This window comes from Canis lupus, chromosome 8, assembly GCF_048164855.1.
Source record: "Canis lupus baileyi chromosome 8, mCanLup2.hap1, whole genome shotgun sequence".
In the NCBI taxonomy this organism is placed as follows: Eukaryota; Metazoa; Chordata; class Mammalia; order Carnivora; family Canidae; genus Canis; species Canis lupus.
In genome coordinates, this window is record NC_132845.1 from 16,774,770 (window position 1) to 16,790,665 (window position 15,896).

A 15,896-nucleotide genomic window follows, 5' to 3' on the forward strand; every position below is an offset into this window, starting at 1 on the left:
TGAAAGCAATTACGTAAGTCCTGTTCATTTCATGAGGAAGGAAATGGGTGGAAGTGAAGCAGAGCCAAGCTCATAGGCACTGAGGGCAACCATGCCTTAGACAGAACATTGCATCTCTTGATAGACTTTTGGGCTACAATCTCAGGTGATTGAATCAGCACATTTTGGCCTTCTTCTCCTATAGCCTACCCCTCACCCCCAAACCATGAACCCCAGCCAGCAAGCAGTAATAATGGCAGCACCTTTGTGTATTTAGATTTCTTTTTAAAGTTTTTCATAAACTTGAGTGCTACAGTGGTGAGACTGTCTATCTTGTGACTTCAAAACCCTAATCTGGGGCATCCCTGGTGGCCTAGAGGTTTAGCATCGCCTTCGGCCCAGGGTGTGATCCTGGAGCCCCAGGATCGAGTCCCACATCAGGCTCCCTGCATGGAGCCTGCTTATCCCTCTGCCTATGTCTCTGCCTCTCTCTCTCTCTCTCTTTCTTTCTCTCTCTCTCTCTCCCTCTGTCATGAATAAATAAATAATTAATTTAAAAAAAACAAACCTATTCTGCGTGTTCAGGAGTATGACACATCTTAAGTAAAATAAAGGTCACTGACTCCAAAAGGAAACATAAGGGAGAAGACTACAAGAATTGCTTCTGTTACGTAGGGCAGCTCTCAAAATCAGAGATAGCGGGCACAACTGGTTATACAAACGGGGATTGCCTAGGGCCAGGCTGTCCTGAAGGCAGTCTTCTGAGGAACACTTTTGGGTCTGGTGTGTATTCTGTAGAGAAAGAATCCTTAAAAACTACATCAAGTCATGGGGAGTTTTCAACTTACCCTGTGAAGGTTGTCCAGGTTAGATACATTTGTGGGGCTCCTCCTTGAAATGTATCAGGGAGCCATATAATAAGAACCAATACACACTTTTTTTTTTTGAACAAATAACTTATTAATGAGAAGACAACCTGTTCCCTCTTTCTTCTGATTTCAATAGCTCCTCAAATCCCAAGAGAGCTTTGGATATCCATGAGTTACTTGGCAGCTTCATGTCAGGTCAAAGTGACAAGAATTTGTTTGGAAAGAGTAGGCTGTCTTCTGTGTGGTAAGGAGTCCCTAGATACCAGTGCCTTCTCTTAAGAATGCAGCTGAAAGCATGCCCACCCATGTGCCTCCGCTGGAAAGTCTCTTGAGTCACTTAAAAGAGAAAGCAAAGGATGGAACCAGCTATTGATTCTGTTGGGTCTTGTATTTTTGTTGTGGACTCTTGACAACAGCGAGATGGGAGACCCTAAGATTCTTAAGGACCAGGGCTGTGTTGCTAATTTTGTATTTCCAGAGTTATACCCAGGACATGATATATGGGAGATGCTTAAAATATGTTGTTCATTTCTGTTATGGTTCATTTTATATGGCAACTTGGTTAGGCCATGGTACTCAGGCATCTGGTCAGGTATGTCTGGATGTTGCGATGAAGGTATTTTTAAGATGAGATTAGCATTTCTATCAGTAGACTTTGAGTTTGGAGGCCCTCTGTGATGGTTAATTTTATGTACCATGTTGTAGGTGGGCCTAATCTAACCAGTTGAAGACATTAAGAAAAAGAACACCGCCCCAACCTCCCCCAACACCCACCCCCCAGGAAGACACAATTCCACCAGCTTCTGGCTTGAACTGCAAAATCAACTCACCCTGAGTGTCCAGCTTGCCTGTTGACCCTACAAAATCTGGACCTGCCAGCCTCCACTACTGTGTGAGCCAGTTCCTTATGAACAAATGAATGCCTCTGGCATCTTGGCCTTTATTATAGTGATCTCCCCTCACCCCCAAATTCCAGTGAGGTAGGAAACTCGCCAAGTTTAAAACTTTGAAATCTTTGCCCTAAAGTCCCCAATAGTCTTCCTTTGAATAGGGAAGGAAAGCCCTGATACAGACAAGGGTGCTGAAACAGGGGAAGATGACTCGGGGTGGTGGAGGAGGAGAAGAATTCCACAACTCGTCCCCAAATGCTTGATTTTGTATTTACCGTCAGCGTCCAGTATAAAAATCGTTGGCTTGATTTAAGTGCCTTTGTTGGGTTCAAAGCCCCATTGCCACCACCACCAGCAGCTCACCCTGCTGTGGCGTGGAGAGGCTGAGGACCACTTTTCAGCCTGATGTGATTTCTAACAGCTGAGATATTAAAACACTGAAAAACGGGGTTTATAATGGAAATGCTGACAGACTATTAACTATAGCAGCACTGCTCTAATAAATGGAATGGCCTGTCATAATCTCTAGTTCATAAATATGCAAATACAAGACTGGGGATTTGCTCCAAAGGATGTCTCTATAATTTTAACTGACCTTTACTGATACCAAATGAGCCTGTTGCTTCTGTTTTTGTACATTGGATATAAAGTACAGGAAATCCAGCCGCCTGTCAGCCTAAAGTATATAAAGTTTAAACTGCCAGCTACTAAACTCTGGGCTCAGATTCCATTTCTCTTCACATTCACACTTTTTATTGACATTTTCATTTTTTTTCCCCAGGGGGTGGAAGCTGAGTGGGGGCGAAATCAAACATTGTTCATCCCCCTTTCCCCCCCACATTATTTCCACATGTCACAGTGCCTGGCCAGCCAAAATTCATGGATTGCCTCAAGGACAAACAGGCCATCTACACTGAATTATAAATTTGAGTTTTATCCAGTTTTCTGCTTTTGGACCAAATGGGCAGCAAATCCAGTGACTTCATATTTAATAACCTAGATGTCATTTGTCCTGTGTCTTTCAGCACAGAGCAGAGAGTTGGATGGCTAGCAGTTTTGCAGATTCCCCCCCCCCCCCCCCCCCCAATTATTTTAAGCTATTCAGCCTGGTATCCGAGCTATTGATGCGGAGCCAAACTGCCAGCAGGGGAGAGCTCTGGCCAATCCAGGAGCTAAGTGAGTCACCGGGAGTCAATCTGTGTGTCCCTCGCCGCTGGAGCTTCCCGGGGCGGCCTGTGCGTGCTGCGCTCACGCACGCGGGGCTGCGGGGCTGCGGGGCTGCGGGGCTGCGGGGCTGCGGGGCTGCGGGGCTGCGGGGCTGCGGGGCTGGGGAGCTGCGAGGCTGCGGGCTGCGGGACTGGGGAGCTGGGGGACTGCGGGGCTGCGGGGCTGCTGGATTGCGGGGCTGGGGGGCTGCAGGGCTGGGGGCTGTGGGGCTGCGGGGCTGGGGGCTGCGGGACTGGGGGCTGCGGGGCTGCTGGGTTGCGGGCCTGCGGGCCTGCGGGCCTGCGGGCCTGCGTGGCTGCAGGGCTGCGGGGCTGGGGGGCTGCGGGCCTGCGGGGCTGTGGGGCTGCGGGGCTTCTGGATTGCGGGCCTGCGGGGCTGCGGGCTGCGGGCTGCGGGCCTGGGGGGCTGGGGGGCTGCAGGGCTGTGGGGCTGCGGGGCTTCTGGATTGCGGGCCTGCGGGGCTTCTGGATTGCGGGCCTGGGGGGCTGCAGGGCTGTGGGGCTGCGGGGCTTCTGGATTGCGGGCCTGCGGGGCTTCTGGATTGCGGGCCTGCGGGGCTGCGGGCTGCGGGCCTGGGGGGCTGGGGGGCTGCAGGGCTGCGGGGCTGCTGGGTTGCGGAGCTGTGGGGCTGGGGGGCTGCGGGCCTGCGGGGCTGCGGGGCTGGGGGCTGCGGGGCTGGGAGGCTGCAGGGCTGCGGGGCTGCAGGGCTGGAGGCTGCGGAGCTGGGGGCTGCGGAACTGGGGGCTGCGGGGCTGCTGGGTTGCGGACCTGCAGGCTGCGGGGCTGGAGGGCTGGAGGGCTGCGGGGCTGGAGGCTGCGGGTCTGCTGGGTTGCGGGGCTGCGGGGCTGGAGGGCTGCAGGGCTGTGGGGCTGCGGCCTGGGTCCCCGTGGGTCCCCATGGGCCCCCGCAGGTCCCCATGGGCCCCCGCACCTCCCGCCGCCCCGCCGGGGCCCTGCGCCGCCGCCCGGAGCCCGGCCCGCCCTCCCCGTGCGCCGGGGGCCTGCTCTGCGGCTGCTGGGCCGGGAGGTGAGGCCGTCGGGCCTCGCTCCGTTCGCCTCCCCCGTGACTCTCCGGGGCCTGGAAGCCGAGACAGCCGCCTCCCCGGGATGCGCTGCCCCTGCGCGGTGCCCTCGCCGCATCACGGCTCTTCTGCTCTCCCCGGGGCGCCACGTGAAGTCCGGGCGAACCGAGAGCTTCACTGGGGTGCGGACAAACCCACAGAAGGGGAGTGCAAGGGCTGTGTGGGGTGTGCCCACGTGTGCCCGGGCCGTGGCACACTCAGCCGGGAGCTGCTGGGACGCCGGCGCCTCAGCACTGGGACAGAGCTCACGGGGCCTGAATGTTTTCTTGCTTTTGTTTTTTGCAAAACTGAAGCATTTACTTTTTTTCTTTCTTTCTTTTTTTTTTTTTTTAAGATTTTATTTATTTATTCATGAAACACGCACAGAGAGAGAGAGAGAGAGAGAGAGAGAGGCCGAGACACAGGCAGAGGGAGAAGCAGGCTCCATGCAGGGAGCCCGATGTGGGATTCGATCCCGGGTCTCCAGGATCGCGCCCTGGGCCGAAGGCAGGCGCCAAACCACTGAGCCACCCGGGATCCCCGAAACATTTAATTTCTAACCCTATTTATTGACCAGCAGAATCCTTGAATTCTTCCTGGAGGGGCTCAGGATTCGAACACACAAAAAGGAGGCCGCCGACTCAGGGACTGCACGTGGGCTCCGGACAACCGGTGTCCACGGTGGATGACTGCATGGGAGGACACGGCCCTGCGCCTGCGCCTGGCCGCCAGGGCTGGACGCTTTCGGGCTGTGTGCCTTGAGGACTTCCAGAAACCTCGGCCGGCCTGAACTTTTCCCCCTGGACACGCACCCGCGGCCAAGGAGCGATGTTGTCTCCCAACCTGCGAGCAGAGGAGCTAGCACGGACTTGGAGAAATTCTATGGTAGTCAGTGGAACTGCCCCAGGGGACTCCGGGATTCGAGAACTCAGAAACAACCAAGAGGGGGGGCAGAGGAAGAACAAGGATTCATTGATTTACTGTAATTTTCAGATAGAAATATCTGGGGGAAAAACTCAATGGGCAGAGTTTTTTCTTTGTCACAGTAAAGTCCCAGTGGACAGCAGGCTTTGTCCCTGGGGGACGTGGGGGCAGCCAGTTGGAGTTCTCTCTCCTTCCAACCAGCCTCACCTTTGTAGGTATCCAGGCTGAGTTTGGGCTGTCCTTTTTTCTAGCTATCGAGAGGACAAGGGCAGTTAGAAAGAGAGAGAGAGAAAAAAAAAAAAAAAAAGCCAGATGTCTGAAACACAGAGACACCTGTCACTGAAAGCAGGGATGTGATAGTGAACCAGGATCCTTTTCTTCTCGGGCTCATCCTGCGCTGAGGGCAGCTGCCTGGTGGAGGTTGGTTCCGTCAGTAGAGGGTTTCTGGCTTCTGGGGATCCAGGAAGTTTCGAGAAGTGTCCTGCCATCCTAGTCAGAAGTAATGAACTCAAAAAGAAAGGCCCCTCTGTCTCTTCCTATCTTGAACCACAGAGCTGCTAACACCAAGCATGAAACGCCAGTTTTCAGATCATTAGTACAAAGCATCTTCCACAGGAGGCAATAAAATGTTGCTTTATATAACTCAGCTACAGTTACACGCTTTCAGAAAGCAGGAATCTCCCTGAAAAGAAATTTACATGAAAACAGTCCCATTGTTTGAGAACTTCTGCAAATGCTCTACAAAGGGGTTTGATAGTGATTTTTAAAAATTAAATCCTTATCACTGCCTCAGAGATATCCCGAGAAACCTGGTTACCGGCAAAGAATTCCATTGTAATTATTATGTTTTAAAAATGTGTACAATACAGAGTTATTTCAGAGTTGTGTTTTTTGTTTGTTTGTTTGTTTGTTTTGCCTAAGCTCCAAACTTCTTTCTCAGCTTCAAAGCCCTCAGTAAAGAACGTCCTGCAGAGTCCTGCTTGTGCTTTTTGGTCTAACACTTCGAGGATCGCTCATTACTAGTTAAAGAAAACTGGAGATAACAACCACAAAAACTGACACAGCTCCAAATATTTGGAACAACATGACATGTTTCTCCCATGCGTGTAGCCTTTAGGGACCACGTGGGGATCCATGGCCCCTTAGTGCTCAGTCAGCAGGAGATGAAGCTCTTGGGGTCTCCATCCATGCTGATTGCCTCTTAACTCTTTGGTGCTGGGAATCTGGATGTGTCCATTACCACATGTTGAAACAACGGATCGCCTGTGCCAGGAATCTCATTTCTGGAGAAAGACATTAAAAGGATGGATGAGGAATAGGGTGTTGGACCAAATATTGTGACATTTCCCTTTGATTCTTACTTTCTTCAAATTCTTCTGCGTTTAGTACCTAGCATCTGTCTGGCTTTGGTAGCCTTAGTTCCTCTTCCTCCTAATTCACTGTGGGAGATGATCAAAGTTGGGAGTTTCTTCTACTCCAGAGGTTGGCATTTCTGCAGGCACAGGCGAGCTCGATTTTCAAGCATCAGTCTTTGAACACAAGGAATTCCTTTAATGATCATGCCAGACAATATAGATTTCAGAATCAAATGCTTTACTGCCTGCTTTGCCATTTACCAGCTTTGACACTTTGGACAAGTCGTTATAACCTCTGGAAGCCTCAATCTCCTCTTCTGTAAATGGGAATCGTTGTCATCATCATCTTGTCTCATCAGTTAAAGAAAAGAAACAAACAACTGAGCAAATTGCCATTCAGATACTCTCAATGTATGTGCGTGAATGCATATTTATTTTTTATAGAGGTACTGTTGTACTGTATATCATGTAAATTATACAATAGACAAAAGTGGAAATTAAATATCGAGACTACAGAACAAACAGAAATTAATACTTTAATACTTTCTTCCCATCTCACGCAGCTCCCGGGATGCACAACCCCAACTTTGGAGAAGCGTAATGTGGGTAACATACACAGCACGCTGCCTGGTACAAAACAGTACTCCGTATAGATGTTAGGTGTTATTTATTTTTACACCTAAGAAAAAGTCCAATTGCAGTGGAGAATGTTCAGCCTCATACTGGCTTCTTTTTTGACATGACTTTGCTTCTTATATAAGTCACAGAGAATGGTTGAGTTATAAGTCAGATTCTTCCAACATAGAGGAACCTCACTGCTCAATTCTGGTCAACGTTTTCTTCTGCTAGGAGATGCTCTACATTCACAATTATTTCAGCAGGGCCTCATGTTCCAAGGAAGATTGGTGGCTTCTCCCTCTGCAATGAAGATAGCAGAGTTGTTTCCCCTGGTGTGAGGCTGGGGTGACATTACCTTCTTGAGAAATGAAAATTACAGTACAAAAGTCTGTGCAAATGGGGAAGAAGAGGGAGATAGGGTCAAAATTGGAGGAAAACAAAACAAAACAAATCTCTTTTTCCTAATTATTCTTTTATTGCAATATGTGTTGCCTTTGGCCTTATATGCAATAAGTAAGACATGTAGATTTTGGATTTTATTGTTCTGGCCTTGAGTATAAGTCCAGAAAACTGTATAAATACTCTTGGTATAGATGCTTCTAATTTCATACTCATTCACTTGTCATTCCTTAAGCATTGTTATGTATACTGAGCATCCATTGTATGTCAAGCTTGGTGCTGGGCATTATTTTGAATATAAATTTGTCTTCAGAACAGAAAAGCAAGCCAAGGGAAATGTTGGAAATAAGAGCCCAAACTCACACATAGGAACTTGGAATTTGCTAGAGAATCTGATGCAAACCAAGTAGTCGACCCCACACTTTTAAATTAGTGAGCATCAGTCATTCTCCTTGGAAATCCTTTTATTACAAAAATATAAAACCTTGATGCAACATCTTAGGACAAAATATTGAAAAGAAAGATCCAGGAATTGAAAACAGCATAGGAATTTACATTCATCTTGACAGAAGGATATAGTGTTCAGTTCTGTTTCAGTAGTTCTGGATCCACTGGGTATCCGGACTGAGAGATTTCCTTTGTGTTCAAACTTTTCTGTTGACTTCACTCTTCTTGAGGCATAAAACCTTAATGTAGACAGTGGAGATGTGTGTGTGTGTTGGACATTTCCGGTTCTTATCAATATCTGGTTCTCTTCTTATTTTTGCACACAGAGAAGAGCAGATTTCCTGGTACAAAGAGGGGGCCTGTCAGTTCTAGCTAATGGTCTATAAGCTGAAGTGGAATGAGGTCCATTCTAGGCTTAGAAGGTTCTGTTGAGATCTTCCTGTCTCCTTTTCCTCTGCCTTGGAGACATGACCAGATAGTGTAACGTCCATCACCCTGGGTCCCTGAGTAACCTTAGGAGTAGAGCGTCTCACCGATGAATATGTGTTGGAACAACAAAATAAACCTTTGTCTTCACAATCTACTGGGATTTCAGGATTAAATTGCCATCTCAGTACAAACCATTCTACCCTGACAGTTACAGGGTTTTTATGTTTTTGTTTTTCCTGGAAGAGGAAAGGATATCCAGATCTTTTTCCAAAATGTTGAACTCTGAGAAATTGTGAGCAAAGTACTAAGATCTGAAGTCATCAGGGGACTGAGGTTAGAGAACTTAGGAAAACACCTAGGAAAAAGACACAAATATCTGGGGTAAAAAGAAATGTTTTGGTGGCGAATTTGTATCATCAGGTGTTGGAGAATCAACAGCACAGGGCAATTGGAGTCACCTGCACAACTCCAACTGTGACAAGATTTTCTTTTATTAAAGAATGGGAAGAGTGTCCATCTAGGCTTTCAAAAGTGGGCAATGAGGGTGACTTCTTAATAGGATGTTTTTAGGAAATTACAAAATGAAGAATTGTACCACAAGAATCTCTAGGCATGATGACTACTTATGTATCTGAGAAAGAAGTCTGGAGTGAACCACACGTGAAAGCAAACAGAACTTGTCACAAGGAAATCCCAGGGGAAAAAATAACATTGTGTACCAAAGCTCTCATTAAGAGTCTACTGAAAAGCTTCTAGTGTAATATTTTTCTTCATAGAGCCAATATACCATTACACAAGGTGAAATAATCATTTAATCTGCTAACAGACCTCATGGAATAAAACTCCAATGAGTAGAGCGGATATAATAAATATTCTGAGTTTGCAAGATAGTGACATTTCTGAGCCCCCTAAAGGCCTGGGAGCAATGGTAGCATGGTCGTGTCTAAGGCTGACTTGTTGATCTGTGAGGCTCTTTTAGATGCACTTTTAAGGCTACTTTCTCCCTAATCTTAAACACTTGACCTTTCAGTCTGATATTCTTCAGTATTATTAGATTAGATGATTAGTTATTAAATATACTGTCTCCAGTAAATAGGTAATTGTATAATGCAATGGCCTTCAGCTTTTCCAGGCCATGTTCCCATGACATTTAGAGTTAGAACACAGAGTCCTTCTGTGGTAGGAATGTTTAACCCTTTTTGTGGGTGGAAGAATGCACAGGGATTTCCCCTGGCTCTCACAATCAAGCTGACTGAATGAAGGGCAGTCAAAAACGTAGAGTATCACATGTTTTTGACAGCTATCGAATCAAAGATCGTAGAGTTCCTATTACATTGATGACCACCTAATAACAGTGAAAAATACATAAAGCAACATTTTCCCTGTGACCAGCTAGTGTGATGAATACAATGTAGGTACTCACTAGGCTTTAGGTGGAGTGCTTGGGAAAAATGTTTAGTGCTGCTTTGCCACCTGAATCATGCAGGTAAGAAGATTGAAATGTCTCTATTGGTTTTTGCCAAATTTCGTCTCGTGTGCCAGGGTGGGGATAGAGAGAAAGAAGAGAGAGGAGGAGGGATGACAGGAACTAGCATGTTTTTTGTCTTTAGTATATGCCAAGCACTGTGTCAGTCATTTCACATATGCAGACTCATTTTATCTTCCCCTAAATAGAAATAAAGTCTGTATTATTAATCACTGCTTTCTATTTTTGGAACCTCAGGCTCAGAAAAGTTAAAGCAGCCCAAGATAACACAGCCAGGGTAGTTGGATTGGGATTCACGCTTGGATCTGTTTCACCTCCAAGTCCTCACTCTTGTCTATATTTCACACCATCTTCTTCTCGTTAGGTGCCTACCACGTGTAGAGGTGATGTTATTCATGTTATAAAAGGAGGGGAAAGATTATCAGGGAAGTCTGAGTATTAAGTATCCATCTGATGTCTTTTTTATTAAGGTCCTACTGTGTTCCCAGCAACACACTGTGAAGAATGCAAAGAAGTTTTGAGATACAATTACAGGCCCTCAAATTAGGGGTTCAAAGCTATTTGGAAAGGCAAAGCCACATGCAAAAACCGATGCGTAATTGGGTCCTATGAATGTAAGTCTAAAAGTTCGCCATGGTCAGGGTAAGTATGGTCTGGAGATGATAGTGAAAGGTGGCAAGCAGGCAAGATTTGAAGGGAAGGGCATTTCAGGTATAGAGTAGAAATGATATGAGCCAAGGCATGGTGTCAGTGTCGCCAGGGGGCGGGGGGAGAGGGGAGGCAGTGACAGCCTGCCTGCTTTCCCTCCACCACGCTCTGGACCTCCACAGCATTCTATGCTTCTTCCTTGTCTTTACCACTGAGGTAATGAACACATGTGGTATATACACATCCACCTTCCCCTGTGAGCTCTCTGAGAATAGGGACTGAATGGGACACCCATTCATTCCTTAGGTTCAATGCCTAAAGCAGTGCCTGGTGCCCATTAGGTGCTCAGTAAGTGCTTGTGAAATGGATGGATAGAGAGCTGGCTGCCGGCTGAAAGGTTGGATAATGGGGTGAAATATGGGAGCCAGACTGACACACAGGCAAGAAAAAAGTTGAGCCAGATACGGCAGTAAAACAGGTCTTGGTTGAGTATGTAGACGAGATAAATAGTCTTTACCAGTGGATTAGAATCATGCGAGACTAGAACACTAAGGTGGTGAGAGCAGGGAGCAGTGAAAGTGAGAATAGAGAAAATGAAGAATTGGCAGGCGGGGAGCAGTGAGCAGCAGCAGGCTTTGGTTCCAAGTCTGACGCAAGAGAGAAGAGAGAATAGGAGTCCTCCAGGAAGAAATGTGGAATGCAGCGAGAAGGATCTTGTTTTAGGGACTAATAAGCTGCTTTTAGACAAGTCAAGATTTTTAAAAATAAATAATTATGGTGAATGGTTAGTGACAGGAGGGACATTGAGAGTGATTTTAGGTGTTTGGATATATATATGAAAAGAGGCTGGGAGTATGGATGTGGATGGCTGGAGGGGTTTTGGCTTCTACCCGTGGGAGGTAGAGTCCAGATGTGTCTGGCAGTGAGCGATCGCCTCAGAAGCTCCTAGAGATTCTTCCTGGAAGCCACAGGAAAGACTTGAGGTACGAAACGATCCTCTTGATTTAGTTCACATGAGATCTCCTAAGGCCTTGATGTATGATTTAAATCTCTAATTACTCTAAATTAATTTTGGAAGCCTCTTGACTGGTGGCTACAAGTGCATCAGATTTCCTTCCTGGCTGACTTGACTTTCTTCCCCTACATCAGCGGGGTTGGGGCAGAGAGGAAGATAGACACACACACACACACACACACACACACACACACACACACAAATTGGATGTTCTTGCAACACCAGAGGGTTCTGTGCACTCCACACACAGCCAAAACCACGGTTAGTTTTCTTATCATCGCGCACCACACCTGCTTACAGACAAGGAATACAAACCACACGATGTTCAACTCTCCCAAAGTCATGAGCCATGCCCAAATCATGACTCAGAATTCTGGATACCAGTCATTTCTCCTGTCACGAAGGCAGTCCTTTTTTGAACCTGAAACAAACCCATAAATAAACACCTGCTTCCCCACCAACACCCTCAAACAACTAGGTGGACAGACAACTCTGTAATCCATAGGAGGTGCTTGCAGGTATTAAAGCACGTTTCCAAAAATAAAAGCACAAGCGTTTCCCGGCACATTTATTCATTAGGATAGCAACAGGACCAAGAAGAAATACGTACCCTGGGGGTACACAATGCACAAGGACTAGATTTTGTCCATTTTCATAAACATCATGGAGCATAGTTAGCACAGAACCCTACAGAGTCTACTTGGCATATTTACAGAGCTCAGACCCACACCGGTGCATCAGGATGGTTTAAGGTTTGGAGAACAGGTTCCCCTACTGACAAATAGCATAATTAGGCATAATGTCTTAAGTGAACATATTAGCTTGGGCTTTTAACAGTGTGCAAGCCTTGGCTTCCGCAGTAACAGCCTAATCTTGTGTGGGAAGCATCCCAGGCTTCACTTGAACACAAGCACCATTCGTCCACCCGCAGATAAAGCTCTGGATGGTTTTATTTATATCGTCCTTGTATCGTCATACAGTCTGTGTGCAAACAAAACAACATTATTCTTACCTCCTTGGAAAATTTCATTCATTAGCAATTAAAAGCTGGTGCAGCAAAAGGGCCAGGCACCGGGCAGAGGTTCATACCAGCACAGCACCCCGGGACAGAGCAATTTGTGGGGGCAACTGTCACAGGTAACAGCCCCGTGATGTCTGCCGAATTGTCTTTAATAAATAGTTTAGCCATGGAAGGATGAGCCCACTGTAATTAAATGAGATAATGTCGCCAACAATCTCTTCAAAAGTACCCTGTTGAAACTTGCTGTCCTCAGGCTCTTGCCAGGCCCATTCCTGCCTCCTGCTCTGCTCTCTGTCTGCTTGATTGTGGGGGAGGCTGCCTCTGGGCCAGGTTGGTGCTGTGGTGGCTGAGTGCTCAGGAGCGGGGTGGCCTGGCTGAGCAGTTGCTGAGGCCTCTGGACTGAGTTCTATCTGGAACCAGGATGGGCCTAACCGTGTTCTTTGTCATCCTAAAGTCAGGGAGCTTAAAAACTGCAGACCTGGATGGCTCGATCCAAAAGTCTTGCTCAGTGGCAGCTGGGAACAGTGGGAGAGGCTGGGGGAGTCGGGGTGGGGCAGGAGGGGTGGAAGGGGGCTCCTCTGTGCTTTCTGCTCTGTTGGTCTCTGAACCTAAGACAGCCCTAAAATCTAATGCCTACTATGAAAAACGAATGAAAAGTCATGTTCCTCCATGCTTCTGGGTGTGAGGGGCCGAGGCTTATTTGGAAAAGCTCTCTATCAAAGATAGAATAAGAGGAAGCCCGGAGATTGGAGGATTACACCCAGGACAGGAAAGTCGAAATAAAAACGTACCCTCCTCTGAGCTTTGGTGGCCTCCACTGGTAGGGTGGAAAGTGAGACTGGGCCCAGCCAAGAGGGAACTCTAGGTTCAGCAGCACTTAAATTTTGTCTGACCCCGAAGCAAACAATACATAAATTTGTCCGTGTGGCATCGCATGGGTCAACTTGTTACTTGATTCAATGTTTTTCTTTTCATCTGCTTAGCTTTATATAGGTCAGGCTCAGTGCTGGCGAAAGAATTTGTACTAAAAATAATAAACAAATTTGGAAATAGATTGGATCTAAAATAAATAAGGTTAATATAGCAATGATATGACTCAGGGCTAGAGGGGACTTTGAGTCACTCCCTGGTGCAAACTGTCCACTCCTCAGAGGGCATGAAAAGAGTTAAATACTAAAACCCCAGGCTGGTAGTAGAAGTTTGAATCCTAGCTACTGTCCCTGGGGGTGAGAGGAAGAGATATTTGATAGTCCAAAGCAGAGAGTAAATATAGAGTAAATTACTTCCATGTAATTGGGGAGATTATTTCAAGTAGATTACAACTTGGAAATGGATTGCTTCTTTTCAAAACCCAGGGTGACTCGGACATCTTTCACCATGACATCAAAGTGGCAACGAGGGAAGGCGCAATCCTTGGCTTTCCGGGGCAGCTGTAGCTAGGATATCGTGTAAAGTCAAAGCTAAGCATCTTTGATACTTGAATTACTCAGATCTGTGCAGTAGCTAATAGGAACAGAACCATAGAGAGACATAGAACTGTGACCGATAGAAACGCACCACCTTAAGGATCTGAACTGTGTGCTCTCGTAAACAGAAAATTCTTGCCATTGATACAATCTCCCTCATTCAAGGGAATGGTCCCTCTGATTTGAAATGACGTGGAAAAGCATGGGAGGGGTCTGTGTGGGTCACCTCAAAGAATTATCATACATTTTTTTCATATAATGAGTCATTTTTTCCAGTAGCTTCCATTCTTTGGTTCTAGCGCTTTGTTTTGAAGCCAGTAGGAATATGTTCCAATGTTGTGTCCAGGTAGTAGCCTTTTAAATATTATTCTCCTCTTTGTAAGTGTGTAGGCTCTCGAACCAGAGAAGCCTTGTTGAGATTCACGGCATCCTTATCTATCACCTCTCTGACTTTGGACAAATTGCCTAACCTCTCTCGGCCTTGATTTTCTTATTTATTTATTTGTCTGTCTGTTTATTTAGATTGTATTTATTTATTCATGAGAGATACACAGAGAGGCAGAGACATAGGCAGAGAGAGAAGCAGGCTCCAGGCAGGAAGCCTGTTGTGGGACTCTATCTCAGGACCCAGGGATCACCACCTGAGCCAAAGGCAGATGCTCAACTACTGAGCCACCCACCCCAGTGCCCCTGATTTTCTTATTTATGAAATGGAAACTATAATAATATTTGCCTCAGAGGCAAAAAGTTGTGAGAACTAAACAAGAAAATGCACATAAAGCACTTGGCACATCATGCGTTTTATGATTATGCTGATAATCACACATAATAAATTATTTGTTACACGATGTGTTTAGCCTACTCACAGTTCTATTTTTGTTTAAGTCAGTTCAGTGTGTAGTAACCAGAATTGAACAAAAAGCTCCAGGTATGTTCTGATAGTACAAAGTACACTATCATCTCCTTTATTCTAGGTTCAATACTTCTGTTGACGCAACCAATTAGAGTATTAATCTTTTTCTGTTTTTATCTTTTTTTGGGAGGGGGAGGAATGTCTACCCAATCAAACAGTTCAGTAAAATCTCTGTTGTACTTTGGCGTTTAGTTTTAGATGTTGGTGCAGGACTTCACATTGATCCTATTACATGTGGTCTTTCTTTCAAACCTGTGCAATCCGTTTGTTTATTTATTCATTATAGAAACTTTCAAAAATACATGTGTCATGGGCCAGACACAGTTATCTGCTATGTTCTGAGTTTTTTTGATTCATTGAAGTTTCAGTAGAGCACAACTTCTATATCTTCATCCAAATTTTATAACATGTTGGATAATACAGAGTTAAGGGCATAGGCCTAAGCAATGTCTTTAGAAACTTCCTTCAGTACTGACCAGCATCCTGAGGACACCGTAATTTAATCATTATGAATTCATCTTGTGATATCACTTAGTACAAATAATTTTTCAGCTTGACCCGTGAGAAATCCTGACATCTTCTCAGAATTCTTGTTCAAGTCAAAGTTCACTAGATCTGTCTGGTTATCCAATTCAGTATTCCCAGAAAAATAAGACTAATCTCATATCATTTCTTTTTTAGGTAAAATTAGGCTGGCTTGTTTTCTAAAGGGCTCAGAGGACAGATTTTCATAACCTCTTCTAGAATTTTGAAGAATCTAAAGAAAGACAGAACATAGTGACTAAAACATGACAAATGTCCATGTTCATCCCTACCACATGTGGCACAGTGAGGACATTTGGTGAGAAGGTTGGGAAGTTTAGTTAGGCGGAAAAGTCTATCCTAGGGCACTGTTCTTCTTTATTGTGAAAAATTTGCTTTATATTTTACTTAGATTTTCCCCCTCCTGGGCTGCTTCTGGTAGGGGGTATGCTTGTACTCATCTCTGATACTTCCTGTCACAGTGCATGACTACTCAAAAGTGATCATGAATTGCTTTGCAAATTGACGTATTCAAGGTTTATTTGTAAACTAATGCCTAGACTATTACAATTCAGGAGAAATGACACACCCTCTCCCCTTTCAGTCTAGGATATAGCAAATAGAGAA

At 45.9% G+C, this 15,896-nt stretch overlaps 1 long non-coding RNA gene across 1 annotated transcript; it reads left to right on the top strand.

The window, feature by feature from the left end:
• Positions 1-2,828: 2,828 nt before the first annotated feature.
• Positions 2,829-5,831, top strand: LOC140637550 (uncharacterized). The gene is made up of 2 exons (XR_012034640.1): positions 2,829-2,914; positions 4,382-5,831. It is a non-coding gene; the product is annotated as an uncharacterized lncRNA (long non-coding RNA).
• The last annotated feature ends 10,065 nt before the right edge of the window (positions 5,832-15,896 follow it).